We start from the raw sequence: 24,793 nt of genomic DNA, 5'->3' as shown, positions 1-24,793 counted from the left end.
GCAGCAGGTATGTTCAGGCTTCTTGGATCCCTTCTCTGTAGTATGAGAAAAATATATCCTTTTTCTAAAAAAGCAGATACCTTTAATTCTTCTGGAGTGCAACTTCACAATAACAATAGGTTTTTCCTTCTGTTGCACACAGTGTTCCTACATAATTATATAATCACTCAACAAAACCAAGTTCTTGTGAACTTCCTTCTGGAAGTTCCAGGACCAAATAAAGAAATGCTTTTTAAAACTTGCATATTTCAATAATGTGTGAATATCAGCATAAAACTGAATGACTATATGCTGTCAAATATTTGGCTGCAATATGCATGTATTATGACAGATACTACACTACTTCTTAAATAATTTTCTTTCCATAGTACTGACCTTCCGTAAATCAACAATCTTGTTCACCTTCTCATCCTTACTTTGCTCAGGTTATCAGAACTGGTAGGGTGCTTTTAGAACTACCTGGAAAGTACTGTCTTGTTGCCTTTTAAATTCATTAGTTAAGGTTTTAGTAGTTGTCAGTTTTAATCCTGCAAGCTACTTTTGTGTGTTGATTGACTTAGTTTAAGTACTTAAGATCCATCTCTTCACCATGATATTTTAATGGATGTAGGAAGTAGTGGTAAACAACACACATAAGTTATGTCTTGTATTCAGTTCCTTACACAGAGCAATGTCTTGCAGGACTAATATCTGTCTTCAATATAATTTTCATTAAGTTAAATATACTGCTTTTGAAAATACTATTGGAATCTTTCTTAAAGGAATAACCTAAAATCTTAGAAGCTGATGGTTGCTAAGTGCTTACAAAAAAGCCTGCTCCAGTTGCTTCTAAGTTGTAGGTAGATCTTCAAGATACTGAAAATTAAGAAATTTCAGCTATTAAGCCAACAGTGCAAAGAAAAAACCAAAACTGATGACTTTCAAAACAATTCTTTAAATTGGCACCCCTTTTTACAACTTTCCGTAATATTTTTTAAAATTCAAAACGTGGAAAAGTGTTTATATTTTTAATGAGTACTCTGGGGAAAACAGTGTGAATGTATAAATGTTTTCAATGTTCATTTAAATCTTCAGTATTACCAGCAACTAAAAAGGAGTCCAGAGGAGTCCAGAGATGGTCCCACCACTAATCTAGAGCTGTATCTCACTTGCTATCTTTGAGATACCTATTTATGTAATAATTTTTCAGACGTACTTTGTATTACTTATTGCTATGCTGGTGGTAGGCGCATTTCAATTACTAGCATGTGTAATTAGAAGAACACACAGCACTATTCCCTGTTGATTGCACTGCCTCAGAGATGCAGTCTAAATGGTGACATTGAATACACAGCTCTGTAAGGATTGTCCCAGTTTTTGCTGTGAGACTTTCTGTTCCCCAGTTCACACCAGCAAAAGGCTGCAGAGGAGGGGAATAAGCTATCACAACTGGCACAAGCAAACAGTATAACATCCACAGCTGCACAAACGTTCTGAATTGCCATAAATACTTGAAGGTACGTACTGCTACTGCAGACGCTGGCTGTTTAGGTTTGAAATCAGATTCACATACTCTTTGACTTCTACGTGGAAAGTAGATGAATTGGTGATTATAAAGAAGTTCCACCTCTAAGATGATTTTTTCCCTTTCCAGTTGTGATATCAATACATGAGGAAGTGGTAACTGCCATAATGGAGACATGCCTGTTACAGGCTTAGTGTCCTTTTATTAAAGAGAAATATGAATAAAATAGCGATCATTAGCAGCAGGAATGGAAAATAAAAAGTGGTTGCTCTTTTCTTTCTTTGGGCCACTGCTGGGAAAAAACATGTATTACCTTAGATATACACCCTAAAATTAGATGGATGGATAGCTGATGGAAGTTGACAGTAGTGGGACTATGGCGATTAGTGACAGATGGTTGTATGGCCAATAAATCTTGTGGAGAGGGAACATGGACAGCCTTTGTGGTGCTCTGTAAATGAACTATTGGATGTTTATTCCATGCCTATGGGAACCTTACATGCAAAACTCCACAGAACTATACGGGACCATGTGTGTCTGTAGACAGAACTGAACTTCCAGAACTGAATAGAAAACCCAATGAACTGAGTGATGTAAGTTAGGGCTGTCATGGTGGAAGCATTAGGAAAATGAAGTGGAAGGAGGCTCTTGACCTCTATAACATCCCAGTCAGCTCAGAGGAATTCAAAGTTTAATGCTGGCAGTAATTCTCAATGTACTTGTAACCAAAGTACTGCTGAAATAGTGGTGGCAACTGTAGAAAACTGAACTAGTGGTGGCAAAGGGCAGCCCTAGGGAGTGCCAGCGACCAGCAGTGCTGTGAACAGAGCAGGCAAACAGAGCATGGAGCATCAGCCAGGGGCTGGCACAGCAGTTTGCGCAGCAGTTCATGCAGGAGGGTGCCTCTTCAAAGGAGGACATTCCACTGGCTGAGAGGATAGACGTGAAGTAATCCAGCAACTGGTTACTGTGCTGTGACCATTTGGACAAGCCAAAAGCACTCATCCTACCTGACCCTCAAGGCAGGATGGCAGGCACTCATCTGAGAGCAAAGTCTGCAGCTCCAGCTGGATCACAGAATCATAGAATCATTCAGGTTGGAAAAAGACCCTTGGGATCATTGAGTCCAACCATCAGCCCTACTCTACAAAGTTCTCCCCTACACCATATCCCCCAACAGCTCATCCAAACAACCCTTAAACACATCCAGGGATGGTGACTCCACCAGCTCCCTGGGCAGCCCATTCCACTGTCTGACCACTCTTTCTGTGAAAAATTTTTTCCTAATGTCCAGTCTAAACCTCCCCTGTTGCAGTTTAAAGCCGTTCCCCCTTGTTCTGTCGTTAATCACCTGTGAGAAGGGACCAGCACCAACCTCTCTATAATGTCCTTTCAGGTAGTTGTAGAGAGTGATGAGGTCTCCCCTCAGTCTTCTCCTCCTCAGACTAAACAGTCCCAGCTCCTTCAATCACTCCTCATAGGATTTATTCTCCAGGCCCTTCACCAGCTTCATTGCCCTCCTCTGCACTCACTCCAGCACCTCGATATCTCTCTCGTATTGAGGTGCCCAAAACTGGACACAACACTCCAGGTGTGGCCTCACCAGTGCAGAGTACAGGGGGACTATCACCTCCCTACTTCTGCTGGTCACACTATTTCTAATACAAGCCAGGATGCCGTTGGCTTTCTTGGCCACCTGTGCACACTGCTGGCTCATGTTCAGTTGCTTGTCAGTTAGAACCCCCAGATCCTTCTCTTCCACACAGCTCTCCAGCCACACCTCCCCAAGCCTGTAGCGATGCAAGGGGTTGTTGTGGTCCAAGTGCAGGACCTGGCACTTGGCCTTGTTGGAGTTCATCCCGTTAACGTTGGCCCACCGATCCAATCTATCCCATCATCTACCCCAGAGGTGGCCAACGTCTCCACCCAAGATGGAGCTGCTGAAGGGAGATGCTGCAGTGCAGATCTCAGGCTGCAGGAAGTGCCTAGACCTTTCTCCTGGGGCAGAGACAGGCAGGAGACCTGCCAGCAACCTGGTCTAATAGAAGATGTCCCTGCCCATGGCAGCAGGGCTGGAACTAGATGATTTTTAAGGTCCCTCCCAATCCAAACCATTTTATGATTCTATGATTCCGTGAAAGATTATTACAAATATTCCCTCTAAGTAATACCAGAAAAAGATATGAAGATTTTGTCATTTTAAAAGGAAAGTGGAAAAAAATCCATAAAAGTTGTAACTTTTATGAAAGGATATAGATACGTATCCTCAACAGTAAAGTAAGATCAGTATACACAAAGCTTCAGTAAATGAAGGCACTTTCAGTGTTTGTTTCCTATAGCCTTTTCTATATATTTATTCTTTTATTTAATAATAATTTTTTTTAATGACTGTATTCTCCCAAGTGACTTTCAGTCCAGTAAAAATTACTGCTAAAGACTACTTTGCATAGAGGTTAGATAAACACAAACACTTATGGATGGAATTGTCAGACAGCTATTCATATTTGTGCCTATGCATACAGAGATAAGAAAAGGTGTTTGTTTGACACAAGGAATAGTGGAGATATAGTTGTGCCTTTGTGCCTTTGTTCATCTGTGGGAGTGATGGAAGAACTGGACTCAAAGCATAACCGGAAAATAAACCACTACATGTGCAATCTTTCTACAGTAATTATTTTATTTTAGCAAAACTCAGAGGACATGTAATTTTTTTTTTTTTTTTTTTTTTTTTTTTTTGGTGAGTGGGTTGTGCTTTTTTTTAGGGAAAAGAGAGGGAAGATCTTCCACAATGAACAATCTCCATTTGAAAATAAGATGATGCAATAAAGGGGGAAAATAAGAAAGAATGCATATTTGCCTTCAAACCTTACCTGAAAAATTGTGGATCTTACTTAGGAACTATAAAGAACTTTATAGCATATCTATCAGGTAAAGCTGAGCATCAGGAGAAGCAAGATATTATAAAAAGCATAAACAATTGAAAATGTCTTCAGAGAAACAGGGATAGCAGTGTGTGCAAGATGAGATCTTCCAACAACAAGATACTACTTGGTACAGAAGGAGCATAAACTGACAGCAAAGAATATCCTCCAAGACTTTCAAAGCTTATAAGAAAATATATGCCATGTGCAGCTATCACAGATAAACATAGGAAACAGGTATCTTGCACTTTAGTAACAGAGAGTTCTCCTATCTTGCTTGTTTGTAATGTCATTCAAAAGCACAACAGCCTTCTCTGACAGTAATGCTCTACAGATGGTAGATGATGTTGACCTTAGCTGATACAACATTATTTCACTTTCTTTTGTAAAAAAGACACGGAATTTCAGAATATAATATTTTGAGCTGGAAAGTCAAATCTGGTAAGTAGAAGACTGTAATACAACCTGAAACTAAGTGGTGGTAGCTGGAAAGCTCTTATCTAAAACTTGCTTTTTCTGAAATGCCTTGACTAGGTGGCAAGTTGCAAAGGCTATGAATGATTTTGCTGATGAGCTATTATGTCTTAAACTCAGGTTTGTTTTTTTGGCTCACATTTTTCCTTGTCTTTAAGAAGTATGACTCTCTGGGCAGGGACTCTATTAATAGATTCTTCTTGTGCTGTTCTCATTTTGTGTCCACAAAAGAGCGAGGCTTTCTACTCTGGTAGAATTACAAAACTGATGAAGCTGAATATTTCTAATCAAATGAGAACCCTAGCACTTTTTATCATCTTGTAGGTGATCTAGTAGTACATTCTCTGTATGTCACTTGTGTGAAGACTCACTTTCCAGTTAGTGTTCTTTAAGTTAGTATCTTGGTAGATTTTATTCTTGGATTCTGTATTTTCAGCAACCGGAATAGATTTGTAATCTATATCTTCATTCGTATTGGCTATTCACTAACCATTCTTTTAGTTCTCTACTGCTATTTAGTACTGCTCTATTTGAGCACTTTCTATTTAACATGAATAAGAAAGTCTCCAAAGTGCTACCCATGTCTGTCTTTCTCCATCTAAAAATTATGAGATGGATGTGATGGATCCCTTCTATGCATTGAAACGCTGAAGTAAAAATCGTGTTGTAATTTATATTTTACATTCAGAGTTTTGTTCTTCTAAGTATTATAAGCTTAATAGAATTTTTTAAATCCATGTATCGCTGATATGCTTATCTATGTTTACATGAGAGAGAGGCTTCCTAGAGCATCATGCAATTTGCAAGAACTATGCCTTCTAAAAATCACAGTAAGCAGTCTATAATTCCTTAAAATATGTGATGCCATTATTTATAAACAAAATCTAGGGTATGTCTAGGCTTTGTATGTTGTGCATTGTGAGAGATGTGTTTAGTGTAGATATGAGTTTATTCATATGCATCACTTCAAAAATGGCACAGTACACATGAGCTAATACCTTAAAACCATATATATTTACTACTAAGAATTTGTCAGTGAGTATCTGTTTGGGAATGATGGACTTGAGGCCTCTGTAGTCCTTTGTACTTTGAAAACTGTGGCAAACATCCCACTAACAAAAATACAGGAGGATGGGAGATATTTCTTTAGGCACTCCCTAATTTTAAAATTCATGATTGACAATACCAGTTGTTTTGTAGTAGTTTGTATTCTTTTTTTTTTTTTCATTCAAACACTTTTCCTTTCTTTGCCTCACAGGTATGTTCATCTGTAAGTCTAAAAGGTCTAGCTCTATCACCAGACCTCTCCAGCTAAGAGAGGGGAGGTAACTCCTACATAGAGTTAGAATCATATCATCATAGAATGATTTCCATTGGAAAAGACCTTTAAGATCATTGAGTCCAACTGTAAACCTAGCACTGCGAAGTCCCACTAAACCATGACCCTAAGTGCCACATCTACAGGTCTTTTAAATACCTCCGGGGATGGTGACTCCACCAGTTCCCTGGGCAGCCTGTTCCAGTGCTTGGTAACACTTTCAGTGAATAAATTTTTCCTAATATCCAATCTAAACCTCCCCTGGTGTAACTTGAGGCCTTTTCCTCTCATCCTATTGCTTGTTACTTGGGAGAAGAGACCAACACCCATCTCCCTGCAAACTCCTTTCAGGTAGTTGTAGAGGGCGATGAGGTCTCCCCTCAGCCTCCTTTTCTCCAGACTAAGCAACCCCAGTTCCCTCAGCCGCTCCTCATAAGACTTATTGTCTAGACCTTTCACCAGATTTGTTGCTCTGCTTTGGACATGCTCCAGCACCTCAATGTCTTTCTTGTAGCGAGGGGTCCAAAACTGAACATGGTATTTGCGGTGCAGCCTCACCAGTGCCAAGTACAGGGGTAAGATCACTTCCCTAGTCCTGCTAGCCACACTAGTTCTGATGCAAGCCAGGATGCTGTTGGCCTTCTTGTCCACCCGGACACACTGCTGGCTCATATTCAGCCAGCTGTCAATCAACACTCCCAGGTCCTTCTCTGCCAGGCAGCTTTCCAGTCACTCTTCCCCAAGCCTGTAGTGTTGCATGGGGTTGTTGTGACCCAAGTGCACGACCTGACACTCAGCCTTGTTGAACCTCATACAACTGGCCTCAGCCCATCGCTCCAGCCTGTCCAGATCTCTCTGCAGAGCCTCCCTACCCTCAAGCAGATCAACACTCCCACCCAACTTGGTGTCATCTGTGGAGTTGGTGCTAAACAGGGAGGAGAGATATTTTGCTAATGGATTTCATAAATATTTGCTGGCAACAGGAGAACAGTGGGTATAGTGGGTTCCATTCCTGACTCTGGACTCAAACTGGAAAAATTTGAGTATGTATTTGGAAGAAAGACCAGGGCTTACTTCCTTCCCAAAAGACCCTTCAGCAAATGTGAAATTTTTCTTGAAGTCTTGGATATTCTGGAAAATCGAAAAAAAAAACTTATCACAACTGTATATAAGAGAAATATTCTTTGTTTTGTCTAACCCTTTTTAAAAAAATATCTGAGATGGTTTGTCCATCTGCTAAAATTCATCCTAATGCAGATTCCTGGCACAGGAAAAATATAAACTTTAAAATCTGTGGGTTTATGTCTGGGAAAATTTCTGTCCCCTTTTCTTGAGCAATTCAAATGGATTTCACTGTTGGACAATCTTATTAAAAGAAGGAGATGTTAGTCCCATCTACAATGTGATTATGTTGTTACTATTGTTGTTTCATAAAATGCCAGCAGTGTGTTCTCTGGTGAGAGAAAAAGTCAACATTGTAACACTGCTGAATTGGACCTTCACTTTTATTTGCTCAGCCACCTGCCATTTCAGATCTGTATAGGGAATATGCCTGTCCTGCAGCCAGCAGAAAAGTACAGAGAGAGTCAAGCTGTCTGCACAGATGAGCTTGTTTGTATGAAGCAATATAGTACCAGCATCATGGAGCTCTATGTGAGTCAAGGTTTTCAGGTGAGAAATGAGAATTGATTAGCTTATGCACTAACACCCATTCTGTTGCCTCTGCTATCTCTTTTAAAGCCAGTTTGTGCATCCCTGTACTGAACTGAAGGCATACTTTAAAAGGAGGTGCTATAATACTTGAGAGGAAATTAAATGTTATAACTTGCTAAATTTTCCAGATGTATTTAGTTAAAAATATTTTATATTTCTTGCATTCTGTCTTCAAGAATTCAAGTACTACAAGCTTTACTGTATTTGTGTTTCATATACCGTAAATATCTGAGCTGCTGAAGCAGAAAAAAACTAGTATTTTTTTACAGTGATTGCACGTTTTTTTATGTTTCTCAGTTTCTAAGTCACTGAACAGTTTACCCTTATACTAATGAACTCTACTTTACAGAGATACTTTTTTCATTAACAGAGAGACAGATTGTCTTTTCCTCAGCACTGCTGCCCACTCCAAGCAGATGACTCAAGAATCATGGAGAGCATATGCTCAGCTATGCCAGTGAATGCTACACAAGCACTTTTTCTACTGCTGTGAAATGTGGCTGTTACCATATCTCCATTTTTCTTAGTGCACTCAAAGGCTTATTCAGTTGCTAATGCTGTTTGAGTCATGGAATATCTTTGCCTACCACATGGAAACAGGAGGAAAAACATGGAACACACACTTTTAGAAGGAGACTGTAAGAAAAAATACAAATAGCAATGGTGGAATTCTAGCAATACCCATAGGACTGTGGAAAAAAATCTTTCACAGTGAAAAAATGTTCATTAAAATTCTCTTCTGACTTTTAGAGTTCAAATGTTAAATACTCAGCTTGAATTTTAACCTACAGAAGTAGTCTAACAGGTCACTGTTAATTGTACTAATGGATTTTATATAATGCTGTCTTTAAAATAGTGGGTCTTTAAAAATGTGGGTCCATTCATTTTACATAAAGGGACTTGGATACTTGCACTTACAGTGAGTCATCTATGCTGCTTTTATTTTGAAATATGGTATTGGCTTGAGACTACATATATAGAAATTCTGAGCGAACATCTGGTATCTCAGAAAACAGTAGAAATTAATTATTTTAACTTGTAAATATGAATAAATGAACTACTGATGATCCTTAAGGCTGAATGTTGTTAATATAGAAGTCATGCAGACTATGTTATATAAGCACTGAGTGTTGATATTGCTCTGTATTACCTGTGGGATCCAATGATCACTGGAAACAAGGCAAAGGCTTTGGTTGATTGTAAGAGTTAAAGCAGGTCTGGCTGTCATCAAATGAAGGAGAACAACCTGGCAACACTTTTAACCATCTTTAAGAATTCTGTTATGGTAGCAGTTCATGTTTAGAAACTGTGGAAGAACCTGAGAAGGGTCTGGTAGGGAATGGGGCCCACACTCACAAAAAGGTGTTGGATTCATTAGCTCATCTCAAGTGCATCTATACCAATGCACGCAGTATGAGCAACAAACAGGGGGAGCTTGAAGCCATGATGCAGCACAAGAACTATGACATAGTAGCTATAACAGAAATGTGGTGGGATGCCTCACATGACCGGAGTGCCACTATCAATGGTTACAAGCTCTTCAGGAGGAACAGACAGGGAAGGAGAGGTGGTGGAGTGGCCCTGTATGTTAGAGAATGCTACGACAGCTCAGAAATCAAATATAGTGATGACAGGGTTGAGAGTGTTTGGATTAGGTTAAGGGCCAGTAACGCAGACCTTGCTGTGGGAGTCTGCTGTAGACCTCCCAACCAAAGCAGTGAGGTGGATGAAGCTTTCTATAAACAGTTGAGAGAAATCTCGCAGTCACTTTCTGTTGTTCTTGTGGGGGACTTTAACCTCCCGGGTATCTGCTGGGGTCACAACACAGCAGAGAGGGAACAATCCAGGAGGTTCCTGGAATGTGTGGAGGATAACTTCCTCACGCAGCTGGTGAGTGAGCAGACCAGGGAAGGTGCCCTCCTGGACCTGCTTCTTGTGAACAGGGAAGAGCTTGTGGGGGAAGTAAAGGTTGGAGGGCATCTGGGGTGCAGTGATCATGAGATGATTGAGTTTTCGATCCTTGGAGAAACAAAGAGAGGGGTTAGTAAACCTGCCACCTTAGACTTCCGGAGGGCAAACTTCGACCTGTTCAAAAGACTGATTAACAAAAATCCCTTGGGAGGCTGCCTTGAAGGATATGGGAGTCCAGAAGGCTGGACATACTTCAAGAGTGAAGTCTTAAAGGCACAGGTTCAGGCTGTTCCCGTGTGCCGAAAAACAAGCAGCCGGGGAAGGAGACCGGCCTGGCTAAACAGGGACCTTTGGCTGGATCTCAAGAACAAAAGGAGAATCTATTGCCTTTGGAGGAGGGGCCAGGTGTCTCATGAAGACTATAAAGATGTAGTGAAGTTATGCAGGGAGAACATTAGGAGAGCCAAAGCGCAGCTAGAGCTCAACATGGCTACAGCTGTTAAAGATAATAAAAAATGTTTCTATAAATTCATTAACAACAAAAGGAGGATTAGGAAAAATCTCTCTCCTTTATTGGATGCAGAGGGAAACGTGGTAACTAAGGATGAGGAAAAGGCTGAGGTGCTCAACGCCTACTTTGCCTCAGTCTTTAGCAGTGGAACTGGCTGTTCCCTGGACACCCAGCCTCATGAGTGGGAGATGGGGAGGGGAAGGAGGTTGAGGTCAGCACAGTTGAAGAGGAAGGGATCAGAGACCTGCTACAGCACTTGGATGCACACAAGTCTTTGGGACCAGACGGGTTACACCCAAGGGTGCTGAAAGAGTTGGCAGATGTGCTCGCCAAGCTGCTTTCCATGATTTACCTGAAATCATGGCTAACTGGGGAGGTGCCATTGGACTGGAGGGTGGCAAATGTAACACCCATCTACAAGAGAGGCAGAAAGGAGGATCCAGGAAACTATAGACCTGTCAGTCTGACCTCAGTGCCAGGGAAGGTCATGGAGCAGGTCATCTCGAGTGCCATTAAAAGTCAGATAACGGACAACCAGGGGATCAGGCGTAGTCAGCATGGGTTTATGAAAGGCAGGTCCTGCCTGACAAACCTGATCTCCTTCTATGACAAAATGACCTGACTATTGGATGAGGGAAAAGCTGTCGATATTATCTACCTAGATTTTTGAAAAGCATTCGACACAGTTCCCCATAGAATTCTCATAGAAAAACTGGCTGCTCATGGCCTGGATGAGCAAACGGTCTGCTGGGTCAAGCACTGGCTGGATGGACGGTCCCAGAGAGTGGTGGTCAATGGAGCTAAATCCAGCTGGCGGCCGGTCACAAGTGGTGTTCCTCAGGGCTCGATATTGGGACCATTTCTGTTCAACATCTTTATCGATGATCTTGATAAGGACATAGAGTATATCATCAGTAAGTTCGCAGATGACACCAAGTTAAGCGGGAGTGTCGATCTGCATGAAGATAGGGAGGGTCTACAGAGACACTTGGATAGATTGGATCGGTGGGCCAACGTTAACGGGATGAACTCCAACAAGACCAAGTGCCAGGTCCTGCACTTGGACCACAACAACCCCTTGCATTGCTACAGGCTTGGGGAGGTGTGGCTGGAGAGCTGTGTGGAAGAGAAGGATCTTGGGGTTCTAATTGACAAGCAACTGAACATGAGCCAGCAGTGTGCACAGGTGGCCAAGAAAGCCAACGGCATCCTGGCTTGTATTAGAAATAGTGTGACCAGCAGAAGTAGGGAGGTGATAGTCCCCCTGTACTCTGCACTGGTGAGGCCACACCTGGAGTGTTGTGTCCAGTTTTGGGCACCTCAATACGAGAGAGATATCGAGGTGCTGGAGTGAGTGCAGAGGAGGGCAATGAAGCTGGTGAAGGGCCTGGAGAATAAATCCTATGAGGAGTGATTGAAGGAGCTGGGACTGTTTAGTCTGAGGAGGAGAAGACTGAGGGGAGACCTCATCACTCTTTACAACTACCTGAAAGGACATTGTAGAGAGGTTGGTGCTGGTCTCTTCTCACAGGTGAGTAATGACAGAACAAGGGGGAACGGCTTTAAACTGCAACAGGGGAGGTTTAGACTGGACATTAGGAAAAAATTTTTCACAGAAAGAGAGGTCAGACAGTGGAATGGGCTGCCCAGGGAGCTGGTGGAGTCACCATCCCTGGATGTGTTTAAGGGGTGTTTAGATGAGCTGTTGGGGGATATGGTGTAGGGGAGAACTTTGTAGAGTAGGGCTGATGGTTGGACTCAATGATCCCAAGGGTCTTTTTCCAACCTGAATGATTCTGTGATTCTATGATTCATATGTCTGCTGTTTAAGTGAGTTCCCACTAGTTTGAGTTCTGAAGGATAGACCATGTCTAAATCCTACATATGTGCTAATCTTTTCTAAGCAAATCTGTATGGTTCCCTGACACCAACTGTCCCACAGGACAAACACATCAGAAAGTAAATCACCTTTGTGGGATGTGATGGGCATCAGATCAACTGTTTGACCACTGACCTGTTTGGTAGTGCTTTTTACACTGTAAATGTTCTTCAGCTTTTATCATATGATGCTTTGATCCGTGGTCATTGAGATAAGAAGTGGGGTTTTTTATGAAACTTGAAAGAGAATGCAGTCATGCAGGTCACCTCACTTTCAGTCATAAATCAAACAAAGCATTCTGTGACAAAAATAAAAAAAAAATCTCATACTGCACAAGATTATTTATCTTGCTTATCCAAAATAATCAATTCAAACCTCAGAGGGAGGTTACTGTCTGTGGTCGTGCTTTTAAAGATATTATACTGGCGTCTAGCAGGAACATGTAACATTGCAGAGTTTGCAGGATTATTTCTGTAACTTTTAGAAATAAGCAATAAAGCCCATTTTAGCCATGTTATTTTAAAACAAATTTTTACAACCTAATAAATTATTAAAGCCTAATCTATTTGCACTGATTTCCCGAAATTTTTAGGTGACTATCTCATATATTTTGCCTACCTATACTAATTTACTCTGTGATTCAGCAAAATGTTTAAGCTTATGTAGTCTTGTTGAGTTCATAGAGAGCATACACATGCTCAGGTTTTGATACACACCTCAATAACTTGGGGAATAGAGATCCAAATATTAATCTTACAGTATTGCATCCACCCAGCTATATCTTGGGTTTGGGTTAGGCTTCTGAGTACAGACACTTTGGTATGTTTTTCCTCACAGAATTAATTTTAGAAAGATTATACCAGTAGGTGGAAATTTAACAATTTCTGTTCAACAAAGGAAAGAAAACCAAAGCAAAACGTTTTAAGGGACTCTTTTTCAGTAAATTAGAGACACATCAGGACATGGTGAAATCTAAGCAGGATATCTGATGCTAGTCAGTCCTTTCTGATTGTTCAGAAGATTCTTCTAGTCATTCCTGTTCCCCAAACTCTTTTTTCTAAAGACTCAGAGATGGGATGATAAGCAGAAAAATATCCCACTCTCCATAGAAATACTTTCCAGTACAGAGCTACAGTTTTCTGAGTTTAATCTCAGTGTTATTTCAGATCAATATACAGTCCTTTGCCTGTTCATGTTAGTGACCATCTTTGTATACCCTGATGCCCATCTTCTCAGTCTTCTGCTTTCATATTCCTTCCAAAATTTCCTTCAAAGTGTGCTAAATTTCAATTTCAATATAAATTAAAATTCCAGACAATTTTTAAGAGGACCAACAGAAATATTAAAAAAGAGGATTGCACATTCCCTTTGCTGATCTACATTACCTGACTTACATATCCTGTCTCATGAAACCTTATCAAAGGCAGCTAATAAGCTGCCAAAGCTGTTAATAACAATGAATTCATTAGTTCAGTGTTGAGATTTTAATTTTTCACTTTTCTCAACTAACTGGGCACACCCCACCAGCTAATCTGAAAGTTGCATATGATTATTTACTGTAAAGTGCAATTTTAGGATTATGCTAAAGATATCAACCACAAATCCAGAGGTTTCTCCTTCACTATCAGTAATATAAACCCTGTTTTGTCTTAATGTAAATATTAGAAATTGTTGTACGGAAATCAGTGGAATTAATGGCCTCCTTTCAATACAAATGGCCAGAGAATCTAATTTTGACACACATTTTTAGTGTGTTTCAGAGATATGTGTCTTACTTAAATTTTGCAAAGTGTAAGGTCAAATTCAAACGGATAGTAAATTCTATCTGCTAAATGGTATATATAAACTGTGAGGATTAAAATCTTTGAGCTAGTACTCTTGCATGCTGATTGAATTCGATCTAGGCAATATAGCACTGCCAAAAATTGTCTGGAGAAATATTGCAGTCTTTGAGTTTCAGTCTACTAATAAGATTAAATGCTTTTTGTTGTTGTTGTTTTACAAGAAATAATTTAAATTTCACTGAATTTTTTGAGTTGTGGATAATGATAACATCTGCATGGTTCAGTTGTAGTAGCATGGATAGGTCTTCCTTTTAGGGTTGCCACATGGAAGTTTCCTGCTGTAACAAAAAAGCCTATAATTTTCACTCCTACTTGAATAAAACTATGCCAAAATATGAAGAAATGCCCCTAAAAATCTTTCTTCTGTCCTATTCAGTAAATCTCAAACCACAGCTCAGTGTGTGCCTTGTCCTCACATCAGTGATAGCAGAATATGTATGATTGTTCTAGGAACAGTAAACGCTTGTGGTGCAGAGTTCACAGCCTTAAAATAGCTTCTTGTATGTGCCACAAACTTTCTCTTCAACATAATACAACTGGAAGTAGCTGAGGGCATTGACTTGAGAATGAACTCTGAAAGGGACTGACCAGGGCTGTGTGACTTGATACTCTCATAGACTGAATAAATCATTCAGTTTTTCCTGGGCCTCTCTTGCAAAGCATTTCCTTGAGGATAAATGAAAGCTGATGTGCCAGTTGGCACCACATTTCTGAAACGAATAAAATGCTACCTGGTATTCTTTAACATCTTCTAGTCTGTTTTATCAACTGCTAGCAAATGTTTCAAATTAGTGTGTCACATTCTATAGACAGCCAAGAGAGAAATTCTCTCAAACACAGCCTATTAATCTAAATAATGTAACATATTTGAAAAATCAATAGATCAAAGTGAGTGGGTTTGGTGTCCCAAAGATCCAAACAAAAATTGCATTATAAATCAAATTGAGCTCTAGGACTCTGTGAGAAAAGTCCATTACATAACAGTAATTATTAATTTACTGGCTTTGTCCTCTCTTGCCACTATTTCCTGTTTGAAGATTATACCAGTAAGAAATAATGCTGATGGTTGTTTTCAAAGAATTTTTGGCGTAACTGTTTTTTAAATCTTAAGCAAATCATAAAATTCACAGGAAGTGAATGTCAGCACCTTTCTAAAATCTAATTATAGAAAAAAATTATTTATAGACATACTATTTTTCAATAAAATGTGCACTCTTATGGAAGAGGTTTTCAATATTGATTGCATAATTACCAAAAATATTTTTGAAACATAATAAAATTGCAGTGCCATCTGCATTCCACCACAAATTCCTCTGCAGAAGGGATTGAATTCACCATGACAGATGTTCACCAAAATAAAGAAGGCTTACCTTTTCACAGATCAAATTGTCTCTTTGTCTATCATTCCCCTAATTAAGCTTTTGTCCTCAGAACTACCTCACTGAAGGTGACTCCACCCTGTGATGAGATCTACAATGATGAAGTGATTTCTGTGCAGATCTTGCACTACTGTCAGGAAAGTTTTTTGGATTTCCTAGGCATGAAATTAATTGAGTTGTAAAAATCCACAGGCAAGCTAGTAATAAAATGGTTGAAGTTCTTGGAAGTATAATACTAGAAGGTCAGTGGATAGAATAAAGGACTAATTCTGTGAATAATAATAGAACAGATTTTTTTTCTCCCTCAGGAATGACAGCCCTAATCACTGACTTCCAGCTTCCTTCTGGCTTAATAAATCTTAAATTCCTTTTTTGGAAAATAGGTGTTGCTATCCTACTTTCCAGGTAGGTAGCAGAGCTTAAGGGGTTAAAAATTCATCAGGCTGAGAAAATAATTTGACTCAGATCTCTTTTTATTATAAAAAGTGAACATCACCACATTTACTAACCAGCTGTGCTGAGAAGAAAAACTGTTTGATGAAAACTGATTGTTTTTCAAGAATGAATATAGTCTGTGGAAGCTTTTGATTTCTAGAGGAACTTTTAAAATCTATTTGACATTGCTGGATTTTTAGAATCTGACATTACTAAGTGGTGTTCTTATCAACATTCCCACACACCTAAATAAAATAAAAAATTAATTAAAAATTTAGAAGGACTACTAAAATAAGTAAAGGAGTTTATTGTGTTGTATAGCTGTGTGTTTTGACTGATATTGTAGCAAGACTGATTTTCACCAAGAATACAGCACACCTTTGAGGTGTTACTTAGGGTACAACAATTTAAAATAGAGCATCAAGGGAAAATAAGAGATAAGAGAGAGACAAATTACCAAAGGAGAAAGATTTTCCAGAGCATTTCCCAGTGTTGGAGTCTACTAAAACAGCAAAACTTTGAATTTTTAATCTGATTAATTTAAAATTATGAGACTAAAAAATAATCATCAAACCTCTAAGGTAAAGCTTTTAAAGATTTTTTTATTTGTTTCCCAGGTTTGCCTAGAATTGAAAATGCAAATTACAAAATTAAATCTATAAACTACTTTGTAACTATATTTTGGGGTTTTTATTATGAACTCTGAAATTATTCTGTAATTCTAGTTCTAGCTCATCACCTTGTCACCTCTAGCTTGATCCATTTTAGATAAATTTCATATATTGTTATCTAGCTGAGCAAAGTAATATTGTTCTAAAACATTTGTTTATGTTGATCAGTAACTTTACACCTATTTGAGCAATAATGAAGTATGAGTAGTAAGTAGTTATAAGTAGTGGTATCTGAAAAAAAATAGTCTGATTAAAATTCAGATGAGGTATTTGGCTTTTGGTGCAGTCTTTATAACTGAGTATCAGCATAAACATAGGCAGAGTTTAACTCAAAATCACTATTATGTTCATACTCAAAATTGCATACAATAAAAACATGGTTTCATAATAATGATATCACTTAAACTACTGACAGTGTGAGTGGTAACTCAAAGTGCAGTGTGAAACCCACCATAGTCTTAGTAGAATGAAGACAACTCCCAAGTATTTTTTTGAAGCAAAACCCAGTTTGTTTCAAGCTCAGTTTGCAATGAGAGAATACATATAAAATTGAGTGGGAAGAAACATCCTTCTAAAATTTTTCTGTGAACTTTCACTTTACTCAGCAGTTGTCCAGACTTGTTTAGGAAGCAATATATAATGTGGACAAATTAAGGATAGTAATGTATCCCATGTGACTAACTTTAGATTCATTTAATAAATGCATTGATTAGGGAAAATAATTACAAGTTTTCTTAGGGGAAAGGAGAAATTATAAAGATAGGCTATGTTGCTGATGTAAGTTAACAAGAATTAGCACACATTCTTATTTGTAACTCCCCCTTACTCCCATACATTAGTGTGTAATGCAAGTCTTGGGCATTACCAGCTTCAGATATAACCCTAAATTACTGTCTGGTTATAGCATCTCTTGTTCATCTTGCCATCCTTACTGAACAAAGTAAATTAAATCAGTAGAGCTGCTCACATGATCCTATTCAAGGGATAACAAAATCCAGCTACATTTTTAGTATGACACATTTTTTCCATTCTTATCCATAATTCATTTGTGCAAGTGGGCTTTTTTACATTTTAATAAACAATATGAAAGAAAGAGCTATTCTTATGATATTTGCAGAACAACAAAGAAGTGTTGAAATGTTTACAGTAGCCCTTTCTTATGATATGTTTAGACTAATTTCTCTGATTAAAGGATTTAGTCACCCAGTAAACAGTGATTATTTAATGTTACAGCAGTATTGTTCTTTTATTCTCTAGAAAATCAAAATGCAAGTAAAAATATTTTATCAGGATAGTGTTTGAATTGGAAATTTTTTTTTTAACTGTTTGTGTACATTTCACAAATTACAATGGCAAAATCTGTAGCACCCAGATATTCTCTCTCATCTGAAAAGTGTGGTTCATACAAAACAAGAGCAAGAAAAGAGAACAGATACCATATTGTAGGGATAACTCTTTGTGGAATCCAAATCATTGAATCATTTTTGCAACAGATGTTGCAAACAAGTTTCAAGATGTTGCAAAAAAATGTTGTTTACTAACATTTTCAGTTGTAGCTGTTCAAAGATTTATTGTAGAAATGTCAACCGCCATATCTGGTTTTATGTATGTAATATTTGAGGGTCTTTTTTAATTGTGCTGCATCTAATGTACCATTTTCAGTAAAGTACTTCAGTAAAGTAAATCTGAAGAGAACAGAAACACCCTTAGGCAACATGGATCAACAGGGGTATATATTAGGTGATGTACCAAGCACAGTTCTAGAAATCTCTAAATAATAAATGCATAGTACATCTGCTACCTCCCAGTGGTTAGGGATGTGAATTGTCCCACTTACGATCATTGACATAAAGCTATACTTTAGAACCAAAGGCTAACAAATGATTTGAACTTGATAATATTAAAAAAGACCACTATTTTTGTGTTTACTGTAACTGATTGGACTTGAAGATATGAGGGTGGGAATTCTTCTTTATGCCAAGTTATATCAGTACAAATAAAATGTTTCTGGCTGATAAAAAGACCAGAAAGGCTGACAACTAAAGGCAACTTGTCTACTGCCCTTTGGTTAATGAAGATTGCCTGCAAATTTAGCACTTCTATTTTGCACTCTGGCTCAGATCATCGAATGCACTTTAGCCTCTACTGAAATCACTGGGAGTTCAATGCCTGAATGAGTCTGGGATCATCAAAGCAGTTAGAAGTCTTGAAACCAATGGCTCTTGTAATTGCTGGAAGCTACTTGAACATCCAGCTCTCTTCTGGGTTTCTCATAAATTGTAGGAGGTATTTAGAGTCATGAGCAGAACTGAGATGTTTACCAAGGTGTGCTGTTTACATTGCCACAGTGGGAACTGAGTATCCAGATGCAGAAAGCAAAACTTGTAGTGATTTATAAACACATGGAAATGCCCATGTTCAATGTGAACATATTATTTCTGATCATACAGTTCCAAGAGCAGCCAGAATAACGTTTTCATTATGCTGTTGAAATTCAGATGTTCAGTTTTATTGAAATGCAATTGCTAGATGCTCAAAAAGATTACATCAAGTAAATTCTCAGTGATAGCATATAATATTGCATAAACAAGTCTGTCTCACATAACTGATTATTTTAGCACAGGAATAATGCATCAGTTGTTATGTGGATAAACAAAATTCCACTTTGCTTTTGATGTGAACTTCCTCAATATAAAACATATAGGATTTAGCGTAGTTGAAATGATCCTTTGAGATACAGTGATAAATTACTTCTATTGTGCAAATACTTCAAATACCATGCTTCCTTCTTAATGCCCCTTTAATTTCCGGCTTTGGCTTGAGAAAGTTATTGCCTGATAACTTTCAGTGTGGCTTTGGGTTAAGGTTTGGGGCTATTTAGGTATGTTTACATAATTTCTGTTTGGGCTCAACTTTCTTTTTTCCCTTTTTTTTTTTTGTCTAGAAAGCTATAAACCAATTCCTCAGTTACTAGTATTAAGGTTACAGCTCAGCTTAGATGGAGAAATTGCATTTCCTAGAGGGGCCAGAATTCCCTTAAAGGGAGGGGTAACATCACTGTGGGTTTTAAATATCTCTTGCTCCTCAGGACCGAATCCAAAATGGACACAAGCTCAAGAGAAGCAGAGGGAGCATTCCTAACCCAGAAGTGTTCACATTCTGAAAGGCACCTGAGCAAGCACCCCAATCAAGTCTATTTCCAGGCAGTGCTACAAGGCAGAGGCTAGGCTCTGTAGCATGTGATGAGGAAGTTTGGTGGCAGACATTAAACAGAGGGTGTAAATTCTGAGTTTCTGTCTCAGATTAAGAGATAAAATTTAGAACTATCACAGACAATTTCAGTTTGATAACTTTATTACAGTAAGATAATATCTCTTAGTTTTTCAGGCTAAATGAACTGCAAGACTACTTAATAATAACAATAATTAAAATAATAATAAAAAATAATGTTATTTCTGCTTGTGCTGACCATTGCATTCACAGTGCTTGCACTAATTATTTTCATGGTGGGTCTGTGCCAGATATTCAATAGACTAAACATTAGAAGGACATAAATGAGCAAAAAATAGTATTTTATTAATTTTTCAGGCCCACACTGCAGTCCTGAAAACACTGGAGGGTGAATCTCTATGTATGATCACCTTCTTCCCCCTTTCTCTGTACTAGAAGCTAGATGTGAGGTATGTAAATGACAGTTTCTTTTGAGTGGTTATTGATCAAATGCAACAGAATATCATTAACAGTGTTTGTGTGTTTCTGTTGTAATACCTCCCTATATACCACCCAGACTTTTGTAATTTGTGAACTTGCTTATCCAGATTTCAAGAGAGAAAACCTTGTCTGCCTTCTGTGCTTGGAAAGTATTGTGCATGACAGTAGTATTCTAACAGATCATTAATAAACAGTGTAGAAATCTTGAAACACTCGCTAGATTAGCATTTCACAACTTGAGAATAAAAACGTACCCAAATCATAAAACCTATTATGGTAGACTACAATAATGAGCAAATTAAGGCCTAGAGCATGGAACCCTAGAACTGAGGGGAAAATTTTAATTTTTTATATAACAGCTGTCCAGAACTTCACTGAGTCAAGCAAATTTTGTTAGCGAAATAACTTAAAAACCCCCAAATTAATTTAAGGGAAAACAAAACATCACACAGACTTTTTTACTGTGTGACATAGAATGGTAATTTCACGGAAGTGAATTTTCTTATGAGAATGTGCTAGTGAGACAGTCACATCTCTACCAGTTATTTGCTTTGATATCCTCCTCTGCTAATACAGGTTTCATCCACTCTTGTTATTCTTATACCTTAAGCCTGAGTGCCTTCAAGTAACGCATTAAGCAAATTGATTACCATCTCTTATGTGCTTATTCTTTCTTCTTTTTTTTTCCCCAGAGAGGGAAGTACATGCAGTTGGAAAGTGTCTTCTGTATTTTTATGTACTATTGATGTGCACAAATAGATACATCTGACTGATCTATATGTCAGTCCATCTGATATAAAGATGGATTATGGGAACACATTTTGCAGTTGGAGCAGGAAATGGTGAGGTTTGTGACAGTCCATAGTTCCTATGGTTGTCTCCTCCATAGTCGTGGGCCAGCCTGTGGGAGTACATTTTCTTCTGGAAAGGCAAGCTCTGTCTTTATTTCTAGCACCTGACTGTGCTAGCAAAATGAAGCTGTTGAACATGGTCCTTATGAGAACCCAAAGCATAAATCAGTGAAAATCTACAAAATTCAAAGTTGTGAATATGACTTAGAGGTCAGTTTCCAAATGGGGATATTAATAGAACTTAAGATTTATTTTTGGATTTATGTTCTGAGGTTTAATTTAAATGTCTGTATGTTGATTTTTAAATCTGTATTTCTAAATCAGAGTATAGACATGCAGCTGGCATTCATGCATTTAAATATGGGATTAATTAATTTACTCTTAGTACTATTTTTTATCACTTAATTGGATTCTTAATCATGCAAAATCATTGTAAGGTTTAAGTTCTTGTTCTTTCTAAAAGTATAGATCCTCTTATTTTGATAGAGGAAGGTATTTGTATTTCAGTATTCCTTTACCTTTCTATTTCCCCAAGTACATCTCCCCATTTCTATTCTGCCTTGAAACATAAGGCTAGATATTCCTCTCTCGTCCTCCAGTGTAACTATCCCTATCATTCTCCCTTTATGAAACAAGATAAAATAAGCAAAGTTAAAATACAATTCTTTTCTACCTGATTTTTTTTTTTTTTTGAGTGGAGGAAACAGCTGCAAGTGATTGTTTGTCATCACTCTGTTCTTGCACTGGTAACGATATACAAATATTTATTTTACCCTTATTAGATCCTCCTCGCTATTTCAGTGTAGTTACAGAACCGACTGTAACAACTGTTTATATGAAACAATGTGAAATCATGAGTCACAAGCTGACAAATGCACGTGAATTACTTGAAGTAATTTGTTGTATTCAATTTTTAAGTTTTAAATCAAAATCTTCTCAACACATTTGATGATACTATTTTTAAAGAATTAAAATATTTTTAGTTTGAAACATATATATTGAAATTGTGAAATCGTGAAATGGTGAAATTGTGGAATTGTGAAATTGTGAAATTGAAAAGTGGAATAATATAAAAAAGCATACATCTGGAACAAATACATTAAATTATAGTTGGAGATATAGTTGAGATACGTGACAACTCATTGCGATTCTTGTTCAGAGTCTCCAGTCAAGCACTGAGATGATGGTTGGCAGATGAAATGACTGTCCATGCAATGCCCCTACTGAGTCAAGCTGAATTCACCTTCTCTTTTGCCAGTCATGATTTATAGACCTCTCATAACATCTTTCCTTCCTCCTCCCAGTCTAGGTCATGGAGACCTATTTTGTTTAGTCATTCATTTTATGGAAGGTATTTCTTGTCTTTGATTATCATTTTTGCCTCTCTTTCTTCTTTTTTCCAGTTCCACTGTAATCTTCTTAAGACAAAAGAACCAAACCACAGGTGCTGTTTGCAGGTGCTACGCAGATTTATATAGTACCATAATGATGCTCTCTGTTCTGTTTTCTATTCCTTCCCTAATTATTCCTAACATTTTACTTGCTTTTTCACTGCTGCTGCACACTGAGCAGACTCCTTTATGAACTCCTTCATAAAATTACTTTTTTGTAAGCCTTTTATCATTCTAAAATTTCTTTTCTAAGTGGTAGCAGAATTACTGCTGATTGGTAGACCAATCACTGTGACATGCCCTAGCTTCCCACTCATTGCCATGGCTCACATTACTTTTCAGAAACTACGTCACTGACAGCAATACAGTTATTTACTTGACTGACCGCCTTACCATGCTGCTAACAGGTAGCCTGTTAGAACTCATCCCTGTGAAAGAGCACTGGCAAGGAAACTGATAAGAGTCATTGTAACTTGGATATCGATGGGGCAGTGAAGCTCAGTCAGAGCACTCAAACAGTACAGAGCACATGCAGCTAATAAACCAATTCCTTAATCAGCACTGCTTTTTGATGATACCTTAGCTAGTAACTGCCTGTCAGTCACGATTAGAGAGCTGATTCCCTCACACATCAGCCAAAAGCCCCAGCTTGTATATGACACAAAATCTTAACAATCTGCAACTGCAACTTGCGATGGCCAATAGGTCATTCCCATTGCAAGCACAAGACACAGTTACTGCAAGAAAGAAATTTACAAGCAGATGAGCTAGAAATAATCAATCCTTCTTTACAAAGAATAGATTCGATGAATCCTCTCCTATTCAATGCTACATCTTATTTTTGAGACCAGACTGTTCCTTGTTTATGCTGAAATGAAATCATTTGATAGACAGATGACAGGCATACTGTGTACTAGAAGAGCAGCTGTTTGCAATATCATAAAAAATCCTGGCAAAACCAAGGATATTGAAAACAGCTGCTAGACACTTTCCGAAGTCATTATGTTTCTATACTAATTCTTGAGAGCACAATTCAATTTCTTAATAGTAAATCTTTGCATTTTGTTTCATAGCAGATGAATTATGCTCCTACTTCTTAAGTGATTTGTAAAAGAATCTTCATTTTTCTGTGAATTTAGAAAATTATACCAAGTCCTGAAAATCTATTGATGTCTCCAATGTGATTTCCCATTGCTAAGAAGAAAAAAAAAAAAAAAAAAAAAAAAAAAAAGTGAAAAACAGTGTGAACTTTTGAGCTAATTTACTGCTTTTGTGTCGTTTTGCTTGTTGCATGTGTTTCTCATTAATAACTAAATGGACTAGATTATTATTTTTTGTACTTACTTCCTTGAGATTCATGTGTGATTGGTAGCAAAACATCTTTCCTGCTTTGTCTGAAAAGTAATTACATACTCAAAACCTCACTTTAGAAGATTTGAAACAAAATTTAATTAGCAGGTTGGAAAGGCTCCAAAAGGAAAAGTCCTTTAAATATTGTATGTGCATTATAAGTATGTAACACTAAAAGGATAAATACAAATGGGAAGTATAGTTTGACAGATCTGGAATTCTCTCTTCATCTTTCTAAAATGTAAAAGCAGATGCTGAAATACTCTTCATCCAGGCTCCACAGCCAAGGTGTCATTCAGAAAATCTAGGATGATCACCTCTAGAAAATGAAGTTAATTCCTTGTGACTGAAATTCATTTGTTTATTCACATTTTGTATGCAAAACTTGGGTTAAGGCGTTTGCCTTTTAGTAAATGTTACCCAGCATATAATGTTTCCAGTATTCTGAGGCTGCCAATAAGGTTACAAATTAGTGAGATATTGATTATTTTATTTTATTCCAATGAAATATAAATGCTATTACAAACATCCCACATATTAGATATTACTATTAATTTTACTTCTCAAATCTTTACTATTGTTTTGAAATAGGAAGTGGATAATTTACTGTTCTCCAAACTTTAGGAGAGACCTAGTCATGGAAGTCTTATAGAAATCTGAATGCTGACACCGAGGCCAGTGGAAGAAAGTGTGTAATGGGGTTTTTGGTAGCAGGGGAGGGGACTACAGTGGTGGCTAGCCCCTGGTGAGAAGTTTCTTGAACTTCTTGGTGAGAAGTTGGACCTGCATCTGGCCAATGCCAGGCCAATTAGTGACAGTGGCTGCACCTCTGTGATAAGGTATTTAAGAAGGGGAATGTGGGAAAAGGGGTGGGAATTGTGAGGAGGAGTTGTGAGGGAGACATGCAAACACCGAGATCAGTGGAAGAAA

Source organism: Strix uralensis, chromosome Z (genome assembly GCF_047716275.1).
Source record: "Strix uralensis isolate ZFMK-TIS-50842 chromosome Z, bStrUra1, whole genome shotgun sequence".
NCBI classification, from domain to species: domain Eukaryota; kingdom Metazoa; phylum Chordata; class Aves; order Strigiformes; family Strigidae; genus Strix; species Strix uralensis.
The sequence above is the reverse complement of the archived record's forward strand: the minus strand, read 5'-3'. Positions refer to the sequence as shown.